The 15251-nt window shown below is 54.7% G+C and overlaps 1 protein-coding gene across 1 annotated transcript in view; it reads left to right on the top strand.

The window, feature by feature from the left end:
* The window catches only part of SLC7A5 (solute carrier family 7 member 5), a 42217-nt gene that overhangs the window by 797 nt on the left and 26169 nt on the right, over positions 1 to 15251 (top strand). The window lies entirely within an intron of this gene.

Raw genomic sequence — 15251 nt, 5'->3', positions numbered from 1 at the left:
AAGGTCATTGGTCCCAGAAACCACGTGCGTTTCTTTCATTCATTCTTTTACACTTCTCCCCACAGGCTAGGAATATCTTCAGTGAGGGGACAGCAGAGTCCCTGCCCTGCCCTTCGGTGGGCATTCCATTCCCCCACTTAAGCGGTTCAGGCAAGTGCCAGCCTCCCGTTGGCCCCGCTGAGCAATACTCCCAGCCTCTTGCGTGGCACCCACGTGGAGTAACTGAGCAACCGATTTACTGTTAGAGCTCCAATTGCTGACTGGTTGGTGAGAAGGAAATTGCAGTTAAAAAAAAAACCCATTCATTTCTGCTCTCCAAACCAGCTTGTCAGGAGTCAGTGACACGGGCTGACTCATAAGAAAACAGTAGTAATAAAATCGTATGCGGGCAGTGACGGGTGCTGGTTTAGGCTAAGGGATCCCCCCGAGGGTTGCCCAGTAGTGAGAGAGGGGAGCTTGGCTGCAGATTCAGTCTTGGAGTGGATGGACGTGCGAGTCCCAGGTTATGCTGGGAAACAGCCATGGGGCACCTGTTTTGGTGGGCTGGGTGCTGGTGTGTTCTTCACCAGGCCAGAGAGAACTGCTTTTCAAAACAGTTTTCTTATGGGACTTCAGGGGGAAAATCACTTGTACCAGATGTCACATGATTTGGCTGGGTGAGGTGGGAAGGCAGGTCTTGGCAATCCTCAGGTTCATCCCAGGGCCTTGGAAGGGTCCTGCTTTTGAAGTTTATGTTGGAACCCTGGCCATCCCAACTTAGATTTATTTGCGTTAAGAGCTGCCAGCTAATTTGAGGATGGGCCTGGCTCTCAATAGTGTGTGTGCACATTCAAGGTGGGAAGGACTAAATTTATAGTTTGGAGCCAAAATCAGGGGACTGTGTAATTACTTGGAGTGACTTCTGACTGGCAGGACCTGTTGGCGCTGTTTTCTGCCACACCGTACTTTGCGGGGAAGGGAGAGGGGGAGGCATTTATTCATAAATGTGAAAATGCCCCAAGGGCGAGATTCAGCAGGGCTCTGTGTGGTTTCCCTGAGGCTCTGAGCGGAGCAGCCACACCACTATGCAGGTCAAAGCCAGGAAAAATCATAGCAGGACTGGAGTGGGTAGAGCCTGTGGCTTCCAGCTGGGCATTGGAGATGTGGATGTAGAGGATGACTCTGGTTTCTCTTTTTGTCATTAGGAGAATTTCACGAGTTCAGTCTCCCTCCCACCTAGGTACATGTCGGCCCAGAATGTAACGACATGGATAATACCTTACACAGCCTGCACTCTTATCTTTAAAAATGAATCCCTGGTTGGCTGGGTGTGGAGGCCCACACCTGTAATCCCAGCACTTTGGGAGGCTGAGGCAGGCGGATCTACCAAGGTCAGGAGACCAGTTGAAATCCCACCACTGCACTCTGACCTGAGTGACAGAGCAAGCCTGTCTCAAAAAATGAGTCTCTGAGTGCTGAGCCTCTGACTTCCTACTGGTGCCAGGAGTGAGTCATGGGAAATGCTGCATTGGCCACCAAGAAGGAGACATAGGATGGGGTGCTGCCTAGTTTTCTCTTTCTAAAATGAAAAACACATCAGTCATACATGAATTCCTCATTGTTTAAAAATTCAAACCAGCCAGGCACTGTGGCTCACGCCTGTAATCCCAGCACTTTGGAAGGCTGAGGCGGGCAGATCACCTGAGGTTAGGAGTTCGAGACCACCCTGTCCAACATGGTGAAACCCCATCTCTGCTAAAAATACAAAAAATTAGCCAGGCATTGTGGCAGATGCCTGTAATCCCAGCTACTCAGTAGGCTGAGGCAGGAGAATCACTTGAAGCCAGGAGGTGGAGATTCAGTAAGCTGAGATCACGCCACTACACTCCAGCCTGGGCAACAAGGTGAGACTCCATCTCAAAAAAAAAAAAAGAAAAAAAGCAGCCGGGCGCGGTGGCTCAAGCCTGTAATCCCAGCACTTTGGGAGGCCGAGACAGGCAGATTACGAGGTCAGGACATCGAGACCATCCTGGCTAACACGGTGAAACCCCGTCTCTACTAAAAAATACAAAAAACTAGCCAGGTGTGGTGACCTGTGCCTGTAGTCCCAGCTACTCAGGAGGCTGAGGCAGGAGAATGGCGTGAACCCGGGAGGTGGAGCTTGCAGTGAGCTGAGATCTGGCCACTGCACTCCAGCCTGTGCGACAGAGCGAGACTCCGTCTCAAAAAAAAAAAGCAAAAATTAGCTGGGCGTGATGACGCACACCTGTAGTCCCGGCTACTCGGGAGGCTGAGGCAGGAGAATTGCTTGATTGTGCCAAGATCAACGAGCTAAGGTAGTGCACTGAGCTCCGCCCTGGGTAACATATTTCTCCTCCTTTACCACCCCCCAGCCCTGCAGCTTCTGTAACTGCCAGTATACACTTCCAGAGCTGCTTCTGTTACTAATATATCCCTGGCTTATTTATTTAAAAGATCGTAGTGTACAACTTCTTCTCCACCTTTTTTTTTTTTAAGCCTAAAATGGTCTTGCCATGTTCCCAGGCAGTACGCAGAGGCCACCCTCTGGCTTTTTAGCTGCTAAGACTTCCCTGTGTCTTCCCTGTGCTCACCACACCACCCCCATAGACCCCTGTGCTCAGCACACCACCCCCATAGACGCCTGTGCTCACCACACCACCCCCATAGACCCCTGTGCTCACCACACCACCCCCATAGACCCCTGTGCTCACCACACCACCCCCATAGACCCCTGTGCTCAGCACACCACCCCCATAGACCCCTGTGCTCAGCACACCACCCCCATAGACCCCTGTGCTCACCACACCACCCCCATAGACCCCTGTGGAGGGCATTTGTGATTTCCCAGCTTCGTGCAAATGGTAAAAGGGTATGTTGTCTTTGGTTTTTTGTTTTTGTTTTTGTTTTGAGACATAGTCTGTCTGTCACCCAGGCTGGAGTGCAATGGCACCATCTCACTGCAACCTCTGCTTCCTGGGTTCAAGCGATTCTCCTGCCTCAACCTCCCGATCTTAGATTACAGGCATGTGCCTCAGCCTCGAAATTTGCTAGGATTACGGGCGTGAGCCCTCGCACCCGGCTGGGTGTGGATTCTAATGTAACAGCTAATGTGCCTTCCAAAGAGGCTGTACCGAGTCACACATTCCTGGATTTAATTTGTGGTAATAGGGCTTTAAAAAGTATTTTTATTTGTTTATTTTTATTTTATTTTTTGTTGGAAATGGAGTTTTGCTCTTGTTGCCCAGGCTGGAGTACAATGGCGCGATCTCGGCTCACTACAACCTCCGCCTCTGGGTTCAAGCGACTCTCCTGTCTCAGCCTCCCGAGTAGCTGGGATTATAGGCGCCCACCATGCCCAGCTAATTTTTTGTATTTTTAGCAGAGATGGGGCTTCACCATGTTGGCCAGGCTTGTCTTGAACTCCTGACCTCAGGTGATCCACCCACCTCTGCCTCCCAAAGTGCTGGGATTCCAGGCATGAGCCGCTGCCCTTGGCCTAAAAGTATTTTAAATAGCTTTCCAGCAGTCCTTTTGGTCCCAGGAGATAAAACGTGGAGGTAGGCTCTAGAGTGCCAACCCTTTCTGACCCAGAGGTGAGGGTTATTGTCAGTAGGAACCCTTTCAGGAAAGGTGAGGCCCCGCTGCTCATGTCCCTAAGCCATTTGTACTTGCTTTTCTCTGGCCCATCTGTGTGTGGTGGGTGTGTCTGTGTGTATGTGTTGCTTTTTTTTGGAGAGTGATTTTCAGTAACAGAAAAGGATGTGCTCTCTGCAAGAGTGAATCTATTCTTGCCCCTCTGTGTAAGGCAAGAAGGAGAAGCTGTGTTCTCTGAACAGGAAGACCCTGCTGAGAGAAGGAGGTGTGTTGGGGTTCAATCATTCTGGTGGAAAAAATATTAGAGATAGTTATAGAAATAGTCACAAATTGGCCGGGCGCGGTGGCTCATGCCTGTAATCCCAGCACTCTGGGAGGCCGAGGCAGGTGGATCACGAGGTCAAGAGTTCAAGACCAGCCTGGCCAAGATGGTGAAAACCCCGTCTCTACTGTATTGTAAAAATACAAAAAAATTAGCTGGGCATGGTGGCACGCGCCTGTAATCCCAGCTACTCCGGAGGCTGAGACAGAGAATTGCTTAAACCTGGAGGGGCGGAGGTTGCAGTGAGCCGAGATCGCGCCACTGCACTCCAGCCTGGGCAACAGAGCGAGGCTCCATCTCAAAAAAAAAAGGAATAGTCACAAATCTTGGAAGACCAAGAAGAGCTGGCTGAAGGCGGCCTGATCTCTTTACCTTTAGTTAAACAAATAAAAATAGTATTAAAAGAAAGGCAGAGTAGTTTACCTAGCTGTCTTGTTTACTCATATAATCTTAAGACCATGGACGCTTAAGTGCTTTTTACGTGGCAAGTCCACAATGTCCATTACACTCTAATGGTGTTGACTCAAGCTTTTGAGTAATCTTACCGAATAAATGCGAGTCTGACTAGCTGATCGGGGCCAAGTAGCAACTGGTTTACAGGACTCAGCAGGGAGCCTATAAGCGGCTGGGACCCTCAGCTGGACTGGCAGAGCAGAATATCTGTGTGTCAGTGTACTTTATTCATCTGTCGCCAGGTCAGGGGTCTGCAAGGGACAGACTCCCTGCAGCTGGTGCCCCCTCAAAAGGAGTGATGTCGCAGAGGTGGGCTTGTCTGAGACTGGTAGAACTCCACGCCGATTCTCAGGTCATTCTGACTTCAGCATGGAGAAGGACCGTGGATGTCCCAGGAAGGAAGACCCTGCCCTATAAGGCGGCTTCTGACAGGTGCATGTGGCAGCATCTGCAGGTGAAGCGGCAGCTGCATTCCAGGTGCAGGGGGCAGCCTGGAGCCCGGACCGGTGGGCAGGATGGGCGTTCCGGGATGTGAAGGAGAGGCTGGGCCTTTGATCTGTGGACATTGCTCCTGGAGCAATGAAAAGCCATAGAAAGTGAATTTTTTTTTTTTATTTTTTTATTTTTTGAGACAGAGTTTTGCTCTTTTTGCCCAGGCTGGAGTGCAATGGTGCAATATCGGTTTACTGCAACCTCCACCTCCCAGGTTCAAGCGACTCTCCTGCCTCAGCCTCCTGAGTAGCTAGGATTACAGGTGTGTGCCACCATGCCTGGCTAATTTTTTATTTTTTAGTAGAGACGGGGTTTCACCATGTTGGCCAGGCTGCTCTGGAACTCCCGACCTCAGGTGATCCGCCCACCTCGGCCTCCCGAAGTGCTGGGATTACAGGCCTGAGCCACCGTAACCGGCTGAATTTTTTTTTTCTTAAATGATCACAGGTAAGGTTGGGTTCCAGAATTTTCTCCTTAGGAAGGGAAAGGGCACCTTCTACCCCCTTATTCCTTGAGCCTGATCCTACAGAAGGTACAATGGCTTTTGGGTCTGGATCCTCAGCCCTTGGGCCTCTGAGGCTGCCTTGGGAGAGGGTACGGATTTGAGAACAAGGTTCTTAGTTTTGCTGGCTGTCTTTTCGGTCTCCCAGGCACATCCCACAAAAAATTTCTTTTTGTGAAATAATCGTGTGAAATGGGTTGGCCTCGGTGCTTAGAACCATCCCACTGACGGTGACAGTGGGAAAAATCCCTTGCTTGTTGGTCTGTTTAGGAGATGAGGTCCTTTCACCCATGTCTTCGTGTGGTTGCGCTTTTCACTGATCATAAAGGCGAGAGGAACCAGCTCCATGTGTCTCTTTCCGGATGGCCATGTGGAACTTGGCATGAAAGTAGGGTTGTGTGGGTTATTTATTGCTTATCGAAGACTTGGTAGCGTGTACTGGAAATTCAAGCGATGCTGGATTTTTATTATCAGAAGGCGTACAGGCTGTAGCTGAGATTCTGGTTGGGCTTGGATTTGGTTTGGGCAGTTTATCTGACCTCCCTGGGCCCCAGCTGGCTCTGCATAGCGAGTAGGGTAGCATCTACTCAAAGTCCCCGCCATAGCCGTGGACCGGCACTGGCCCAGGCGAGTTCTCAATAAGTGGGAACTCGCAGGTTCAGAAGATGCTCTGGGCCTCAGGGGCCTCCACCTCCAGGGAGGTGCTCCCAGAAGAAGGGCCCGATGGACTCACCGGGTTGTGGAGAAGATGCCCTGGCTCAGTCTCAGTCACTTCCCCAGGCGCATAGGTGTTATGGAAGTGGCCTGCAGACAGCTCCTCCATGCCTTGAAAGCAGAAGTAGCCCCCTCCTGTTTCCCTGTCCCAGTTGGGTGAAGCATGGGAGCCTGCTGGAACAGTCCCAGGCATGCCTTCACACAGGGGCAGGCCGTCCATCAGTCTTGCGGGAACACCTGGCCTCATGGGAGACGGTGCCAAGGTCCCTGGAGTGAGGTGGCTCTTCTCCCCATGGCTGTCACTCCTCAGTAGATCGGTGGGGGCGGGTGTGCATTTAGGAACCTGTGAGCTGAGACATTGTCCAGCTAGCCTCAAGCCAAAAGTAACCAAGGCTTTGAGAAATCCACCTGGCCCCGCCGAGTCTGTTTCTGGCTGTGGAATGCGATTTGCCCCAGCACCAGGTTTCTGGGAATCCCAGGCCTCTGTGTGTGAAGGTGCCAGTCGCACGGGCTGTGACCGTCCCTCCACGTGCCTGCATCTCCTGCTCACTGTGCACTTGGAGTAGCCCTCAGCCTCACTGTCTCCTCCTTTGGCAAAAAGGAGGAAGGAGCAAGGGAACAAAGAGGGAGGGAAGAGCCGGAGAGGAGCCAGAGTTTCCGTTCATGTGGAGCTCTGGGTGCGAGATGTCACCCACCCACGCTCAGCACAGGCCCAGGGTCAGGGGGCTGTGGGTGGAAGCAGGAATTGCCACAACTGTCTCTGAGCCCCTCCCTAAGGGTGAAGGGTGGGTTTTGATGGCTGTGGGCTTAGCTGTGGTCAGTGGAATCAAAGGCCAGTGGGCCAGTTAGCAGTGACCACAGTGACCAGAGAGCAGAGGGGCCTGTATGTGTTTTGGCCCAGGGTCTTCAGGCTGCCGCTGCCTCTGTACCCCCCTGCGGTGTCCAGTGTGCCGCGCCGCAACCCCCCCCCCCACCGCCCGAGGTATCCAGCACCTGTAACCTGTAGCCCTGCTTCTCAGTTCAGGCCTGTTCCAGGGCCCCCCCGGGTTATCCAGAGCCTGTAGCCCCACTTCTCAGTCCAGGCCTGTGTAAACCTGGCCCCGGGTTGGGTTTTGGGGTCCCTGTACCCCTCCACCCCCGACCCCCCACAGCTGGAACGCTGGCTCAGCCAGCAAAGGTTCCGCGTGTTTAAGGAGCTGGGTGGGCCCCGGAGCTCAAGCTGTGGGCTCAGCGCAGGCGGCAGCAAGTGATTAGCACTGAAATCCGACTTTCCCAGCCCGACATGAAAGTGCCGCTGGCGCCTGGGCAGGTCACGCTGCGTCACGGGATTCAGGGCAAGGTCGTCGGGGAAGTTCATAGAAGCACATGACCTGAGCCATGCAGGAAAGCCTAACGGGCACTTCTGACCCTTTTTTCCTGGATCACAGACCTCTTTCATCATCTAGCCAAATGTGCAGAATCTTGCCCAGAAATGTGTATCAGCCGCCTTCACACAGAAGGATGGGCTGTGCAGACCCTGCAGGGGCCCAGGCCAGGGTGAGAGTCGCTCCCCGGAGCGTGGTGTCCAAGGCAGGGCACACGCTTGGACTCTCACCTCCTGTCACCACTTTCCACCCCAGCCTTTGAAGACAGTGACAATCCCCAATTTACAGCTGTGGAAACCAATGCAGGAGCGAGCCTGGAGCCACAGGCCACAGTGCCCACCTCTACACTGAGGCCACTGTTTGTCATTGGGCATAGGGGAGCACACAGCCACGTCTGAGGAGTGTGGTGGGTGCCAGGGGTCTGGGGAGGTGTCAGTCAGCAAGACTGGGTGGCCTAGTCAGCCCGGGTAAGGACACAGGTGGGTCAGAGGCTCATCTGTGTTACCCAGCCACCCCGGGGCCGCTAGGGGTGACTGGGGAAGGCCCTCGCAGCTCATCCACCCTTCTCCATCCTTCCCAGACTCACGGCAGGTACCCTGCACAGCGACAGGTTCTGCCCCCCAGTAAGCCTGGCTCTCCCTGGAGCCTCGCCTGGATGGCTGGCCATGGGCAGGCCTTGCCTGGCCCGTCTGCAGGGACAGGACACGTGTACGCACGCAGATTGCTACTATGTGCCCGCCAGCTCCCCGGAGGCCCTGTGGCAGCACCCCCTTCCCCTCACTGCCCTGTTCCGACAGGAGGGCCCCCCAGCGTCTCCTTCCCTGGTACTGGCCGAGTCCTGAACTCTCCCTCTGGAAAACAGACCCCCCGGGGTGGCTACAGCACCTGCGTGCCTCCGGGAGCGTGGAGGCGCCTCTTTCTCTGCATCCCTGTCTGTCAGACTGCCCCGGATGGGAGCCGTTCTCTGGCTTTGCCCGCCCCTCCCCTGACCTAGGGTTTACCCACTATCTGAGGAACGAGCACCGACTTCCCATTCGGGCCTTGGAGCGTGACGCCCACAAACCTGATCCCTGCTGAGTCATCCTGACCTCGGGACGGTCCAGCACCTGTCACTGCTGAGACACTACATGTGTGAGCTGCTTGTTAACGAGAAAGCCAAACTCTGTAAAATATTTGAAGAGATTTATCCTGAGTCAAATGTGAGGACCGAGGCCTGGAGGCCCTGAGGACATGTGCCTCAGGGGGTGGGCCACAGCTGGAATTCATACATTGTACAAGGACGGAAGTTACAGGCAGACATCAGTCAGTACATGAAAGGTGTTTGTTGGTTCTGCCCAGAACACCAGAAAGACGGACAACTCCAAGGCGGGGAGGGGCTTCCTGGTCACAAGTGGGTTCAAAGATTTTTTTTTCTTTATATATATATATATATATATACACACACACACGTATTATATATACATATGTACATATATATACACACATATATGTGTGTGTGTATATATTTGTTTGCTTGTTTTTGAGACGGAGTCTCGCTCTGTCGCCCAGGCTGGAGTGCAGTGGCATGATCTTGGCTCACTGCAAGCTCCGCCCCCCAGGTTCACACCATTCTCCTGCCTCAGCCTCCCAAATAGCTGGGACTACAGGTGCCGCCACCTCGCCTGGCTAATTTTTTGTACTTTTAGTAGAGACGGGGTTTCACTGTGTTAGCCAGGGTAGTCTCGATGTCCTGACCTCGTGATCCACCCGCCTCGGCCTCCCAAAGTGCTGGGATTACAGGCGTGAGCCACCATGCCTGTAATTTTTTTTTTTTTTTTGAGATAGAGTCTTGCTTTTGTTACTCAGACTGGAGTGCAGTGGCGTGATCTCAGCTCACTGCAACCTCCGCCTCCTGGGTTCAAGTGATTCTTCTGCCTTAATCTCCCGAGTAGCTGGGATTACAGGCATGCACCACCATGCCCGGCTAATTTTGTATTTTTAGTAGAGACAGGGGTTTCACCATGTTGGTCACACTGGTTTCAAACTCCTGACCTCAGGTGATCCGCCCACTTTGGCCTCCCAAAGTGCTGGGATTACAGGCAAGAGCCACCGCACCTGGGAAAAGATTTTCTGATTCACAATTGATTGAAAGAGTTATTAGCTAAATACCTGGAATCAATAGAAAGGAATATCTGGGTAAGATAGGAGGTTGTGGAGACCAAGATTCTTTTTTTGTTTTTCTTTTTTTTTTTTTTTTGGTCACCCAGGCTGGAGTGCAGTGGCATGATCTCGGCTCACTGCAACCAGGTTTAAGCGATTCTCCTGCCTCAGCCCCCCAAGTAGCTGGGATTACAGGTGTCTGCCACCACCACGACCAGCTAATTTTTGTATTTTTAGTAGAGATGGAGGCTCTCCATGTTGGTCAGGCTGGTCTCGAACCCCTGACCTGGTGATCTGCCCACCTCAGCCTCCCAAAATGCTGGGATTACAGGAATGAGCCACTGAGCCAGGCCAAGATCTGTTTGAATGTTAGTGCTGGTCAGCTGTACCTGAATTCTAGAGGGAAGGGGTGTAACAAGGCATATGTGATCCCTCTTCCCCTCGTGACCTGAACTTATTTTACAGGTTAACTTTGGAATCTATTTGGCCAAGAAGAGGGGTTCATTCAATTAGGGAGCTGAGAATTTTGTTTTTGGTGTACATGATGAAACTGCAGCTGGCACACAACCAAGGCCACGGTGACCCCGGGGCCAGTCCAGCTTTGTCCCTGTGCTCTCGAGCTGCTGGCAGCCAATGCAGGATTCTGCCCACGGCTCACATGTGTGGCTTCAGAGCCTGAGGGGTTTTGGGGCCGTGTCTTCACCGGGTACCATGTAGGAGCCCTATGAGCTGAGTCAACTGGAAGAGCCGAGGGCCTCTGCAGAAGACCTGAGCAGGGCCTGGGCTCTGTCCCTGGAGCTCTGAGTCCCTCAAGCTGTGTGACCCGGAGCCAGGTGCTTATTAACTTCCCTGGGCATTGGCCGGGCGCGGTGGCTCAAGCCTGTAATCCCAGCACTTTGGGAGGCCAAGACGGGCGGATCACGAGGTCAGGAGATCGAGACCATCCTGGCTAACACGGTGAAACCTCGTCTCTACTAAAAATACAAAAAAAACTAGCCGGGCGACGTGGCGGGCGCCTGTAGTCCCAGCTACTGGGGAGGCTGAGGCAGGAGAATGGTGTCAATCCGGGAGGGGGAGCTTGCAGTGAGCTGAGATCCGGCCACTGCACTCCAGCCTGGGCAACAGAGCGAGACTCCGCCTCAAAAAAAAAAACAACAAACAAACAAACAAAAAATACTTCTCTGAGCGTTTACTTCAGAGCTGGGAGCCTGGGGTGACTTGGGTCTTTGGCAGGGGTCAGGTAGGGGAGGGGCCAGCCAGGAATCAAACATCCCTGACAGGTGAGGGGACAGGTGAGGAGGGCAGGGCAGGAGCCCTGGAGCTCTTGTGCAGCAGGGTCTGGGCTGGTGCAGGCCCTGAGATGGCTTCAGGCCCTGCTCAGAGCTGAGGGCTCCCCATCACCAGGGAGTTTTCCATCACTGCACCTGCAGAGCCCACTGGGATTGGGGAGAGGCCCTGGCCTCCATTTGGAACAGCTGCATCCGCCTGTCGGGTGTACAGGCTGTGCACTGGTTAAGCCTGAGCGCAGAGTCTGTTCAACGAGTTCATTGTGTGGTATTGGCTTCCGCCTGCTGTTGAGTTGGACTGGCCTGGACGCTGGCCGGGAGCCCTCGTGGGTTCAGTGCTTCTCTTTGACAGCCGGCGTTGAGAAGCCCAGTCAAGTGGCTAGAGCTCGAGGGTGAGATTGAGGAGACCCGGATGGCCTCACTTCGCTACCCAGGAACTGCTGTGTGTCTTTCAGCAAGTGGGACAACCTCTCTGAACTCTGTTTACCCCAGCTATAAAATGGAGGTGTTGGATTGGCTGCCACAAGTATCCTTCCACCTCCACAATACTGTGACTGGAGAGGGTTTTCACTCCTTTTTCTTGTTAGCATAACTGTTGGAGCTGTAGAGGGTTTGGAGTGGGGCGTGGGTTTCTGGGCCACAGATGTGTGAGTCTCCGCACTTAGCCGGCAGTGGCAGCTCCTTATCGCTGGTGCCCACAGCTTCATCTGTGCCCTGAAGATACTCACACTGCGGTGACTGGTCAGATTAATGGTGATGCTTTCATGGGACGCCATAAGACATGAGCACGAGGTATTTCGCCCATGCAGCAGGAGGCGGTGTTACCGTCTGTTGGAAACAGGAAAGGGAGGCTCAGTCCCTGCATAGGAACTTGCCCGAATTCACACAGCGTTTCAGCACGGGTGGCCTGGTTTCAGAGTTTCAGAGGGAGGGGTGGCTCTTCCTGTTGGTCCTGGTGGTCTCGAGTCAGGACCCTTGGGAAACTCATGTACAGCAGGACGCTTGCATCTGGAGAACCTGACCAAATGAGAAGTCGCCCTTTTCAGGTTCTCGTGCTTACCCTGGGACTTGGAGTGTAGGCAAATTTCAGAACTTGCCAAATCTGCGTCTTCCTGGCCTGTTTAAAGTGAACGTGTCAGCTCCATTCTGGACAGCAGCTGACACCTCCGCCCCTGCGCCAGACAGGACAGTGTGGCTGGGCGTAACTCAGCCCTGGTTAAAAATGGAAAAAAGTACAAAGACATGTGTTCAAGGGCTGGTGACAGAATTTGAAAATGTGACACCAGCCTGTTAGTAATTTGTTTCCACAGAAATCTGATTCAACACTGAGCAGACAGGTGTGGCCAGGGCCTTGGGACCATCTCTCTGCTCTCCCGGGGACATCTACATGTCCGGCCTGGCCCAAAGCAGGGCCTTGTGCTCTGCAGAGACTGGGCATCAAAACTGGAGCCATTTTAAGAAGACCATCCCGGCCAGGCGCAGTGGCTCACCCCTGAAATCCCAACACTTTGGGAGGCCAAGGTGGGCGCATCACCTGAGGTCAGGAGTTCGAGACCAGCCCGGCCAACATGAGGAACCCTCGTCTCTACTGAAAATGAAAAAATTAGCCAGGCTTGGTGGCAGGTGTCTGTAATCCCAGCTGCCGAGGCAGGAGAATCACTTGATCCCGGAGGCAGAGGCTGCTGCTACTCGGGAGGTAGAGGTGAGAGAATGGCTTGAACTCAGGAGGTGGAGGTTGCTGTGAGCCAAGATTGCACCATTGCATTCCAGCCTGGGCGACAAGAGCGAGACTTTGTCTCAAAAAAAAAAAAAAAAAAGGAAACGCTCTCTTTGCTTCCCTGCCCTGGAGCTGCATCATTTTCCGTGGGGTTTCCGGACCACTTTGACCTCTCCATGGCCAACGATGGTGGGGAAGCGGGTGGATCTGGAGCGGACATGGGCAGGCTCAGCATTCCAGCCCATTCTGAGGTGAGGTTGGCCTTGGGTGAGGACAGGGGTCACTGGGTCAGACACCTTCATTTTCTGGAGCCCAGTAGACGGGACATGTCCATCAGGAAAGCACCCGCCTGTGCTGGGGGCGCTCCGCCAGCCTCCCTGGGACCTTGTTCTCTGCAGATGTGTTCTTTCCCTCTCCCCCCACCTGCCTGATCAGAAGCTCTGGGTTTTCACCCCTCCACCCCCCAGCCCCCCCCCGCACTGCTTTTACAAGCCTCCCCTGGGGATGACATGGGAGATGGTGGGAGCTCTCTATCAGTGGAGAAGGTGGAGGTTTGCACTCAGAGCAGGGGATGTTTAGACTTGAAGGGGCCAGGCAGGAAGGTACTGGTTTTACTAAGCCCCATGTTTATTGGGCACCCACTAAGTTCGGGGCCCTGAGTGTACCGAGTGGATTCTGGCAAAGAAGCTGTCGCAGGAACCCCAGCTTGCTGCAGAGGGGGGCCCAGGCTCCAAGGCTGGTTGTCAGGGTTACCAGGTGCTGGCTCGGCTAGGGGCTGCAGGCTGCGCTAGGTGGGACTGAGCTGGGCTGGTACCTGTGCCTGGTGTCGGCCTAGCTGTCGTTGCAGTGGTCAGCTGCCGCTCTCCAGCCCAGTGCAAACAGCTGTGCCAGGTGCACCCTGGGGGACCAGGCTGCGTGGGCTTCCTGCAACTGGTGAAGCTGCCAGCCACTTCCTCTGTGCTGTCTCCAGCAGACAGTCCTGGTTATACAATCCTCATTTGCCTATAAAGCAGGCCTTGGACCATCTCTGCCCCAGCCCCAGTGTTAGCCCTTTGTACGAACAGACTCTGAAACCAACAGACTCTGAAACCGTGCTCAGAACGCACCCTCTCTTTAAAAGACTCCTGGAGGCCGTCCCTGGGGGCCTGGCAGTAGCACCTGTTTCTGTTGGGCCTGAAAATGACAGAAGGGACTGCCGGATGCCCACCTGGGGCACTGACAGTGGCTGTGCTTGGACTTGAAGGGGTCCCGGAGGATCATGTTCATTGGGTGCCCCCACTTACAGACAGGCCAAGGTGCTGAGCCCTGCAGGACTCACTGCTCTGTCCAGCTTGGGGGCAGGTGAGGACCGGCGGCCCAGGGAGCGGCCTCTGGGACCAACAGAGATAATTTTCATTGTGGCTGGTCCTGAGCCTTATCCACGCACGCTCCTGTACCTGGTCCATGTTTGTTACTTGAAAGAATCAGGCATTAGTCTGTGTGGGGAGGGTTCATGGGGCCTGCAGGGTCCCCACCCAGCCCTGGCCCACAGGTCCCGCCTGCTCTTCACATTGAATGTGCCTGTTACTGTCCCTTCCCCTACCCTCTCCTCCAACACTGGACCCTGGGCGATGGTCCCTGTGTCTGTGGCGGGATTTTACCAGGAGCTGGACAGAGTTGGGGCCAGAAGACCAAGCTGCCAGCATCAGGGGAGGTGAGCAGGGTCGGCTGCCACAGACGTGAGCGTTCACGGGCATCAGGCAGGGGAGGCAGGCACCTCAGAGAATCGCCTCCCCACGGGGAGAGAGGAGAGGCCAGGGGCCAGGAGAAGGCAGCCTCTTGGTTTACAAGTTGTGGGTGTGTGTGAGGGAGCGGGGTTGGGGGATCAGCACCTGTCCCATCTGGGGGCCCTCCCTGTTCAGGCACCTTCTTGCACAGTCTGTGAGGTCAGTATCACTGCGGGCCCCACCCCAGAGGTGGGGAGGCACAGGGGGTGGGGGTGTCCGCCACCTCATGCCGGACGGTGGCAAGCTCCCCAGGACACCCCAGCTCTGAGCGGGGCAGGTGGCGAGAGCAGTGGGAGGCCTTGGTGCCCACGCCAGAGTCCTGAGGAGAAGTGGGCTGGCCGCATCCCCAGTCCCTCCTGCGTGAGCCTTAGGGCATCTGAAGTGGCTTTTGAGTCAGGACCAGGACCACGGCTTGGGCCTTACTGTGACAGGTGTCCTGGCCGAGGCCCGGGCGCTGGCTCTGGGTATGGCTGGGGCTGTCCTTCCTTTACCAGGCTGTGGGTCTTGCTGTCAAGGCCCACCTGAAGATGAGGATGTTTCTGTGACTCAGATGGCCCTGGGGGGTGGTGGGGGCGCAGGTGAAGGGAGGAGGAGGGCAGGGGTCCCTCCAGTGCACCGCCCCCAAGGGACCCCGGCTCTTTGGGAGCCCCTGCCAGCCAGCCAGGTGGGAGGCAGCCAGGTGAGGACGAGGAAGAGAGCACCCCAGACTGGGAGGGGTCCCCAGCTCAGCCTGCCCGGCTACCTGTCAATCAAGCCAAGCCACGCCACGGGGCTTGATCTCCCAGATTCCCCGGGACGGCCTTTATCTCTCGGCCCAGCTGTCCCCACAGGCCGGCGTGGCCACATTTATCTGGGGGTGACCGGCCCTGTGTGCTCAGCCTCCTCACTCTGACTCGGGGCAC

The sequence above is a fragment of the Trachypithecus francoisi genome, unplaced genomic scaffold, assembly GCF_009764315.1.
Source record: "Trachypithecus francoisi isolate TF-2019V2 unplaced genomic scaffold, Tfra_2.0 Lachesis_group10, whole genome shotgun sequence".
Taxonomy (NCBI): domain Eukaryota; kingdom Metazoa; phylum Chordata; class Mammalia; order Primates; family Cercopithecidae; genus Trachypithecus; species Trachypithecus francoisi.
This window is presented reverse-complemented; position numbering and strand designations above follow the sequence as displayed.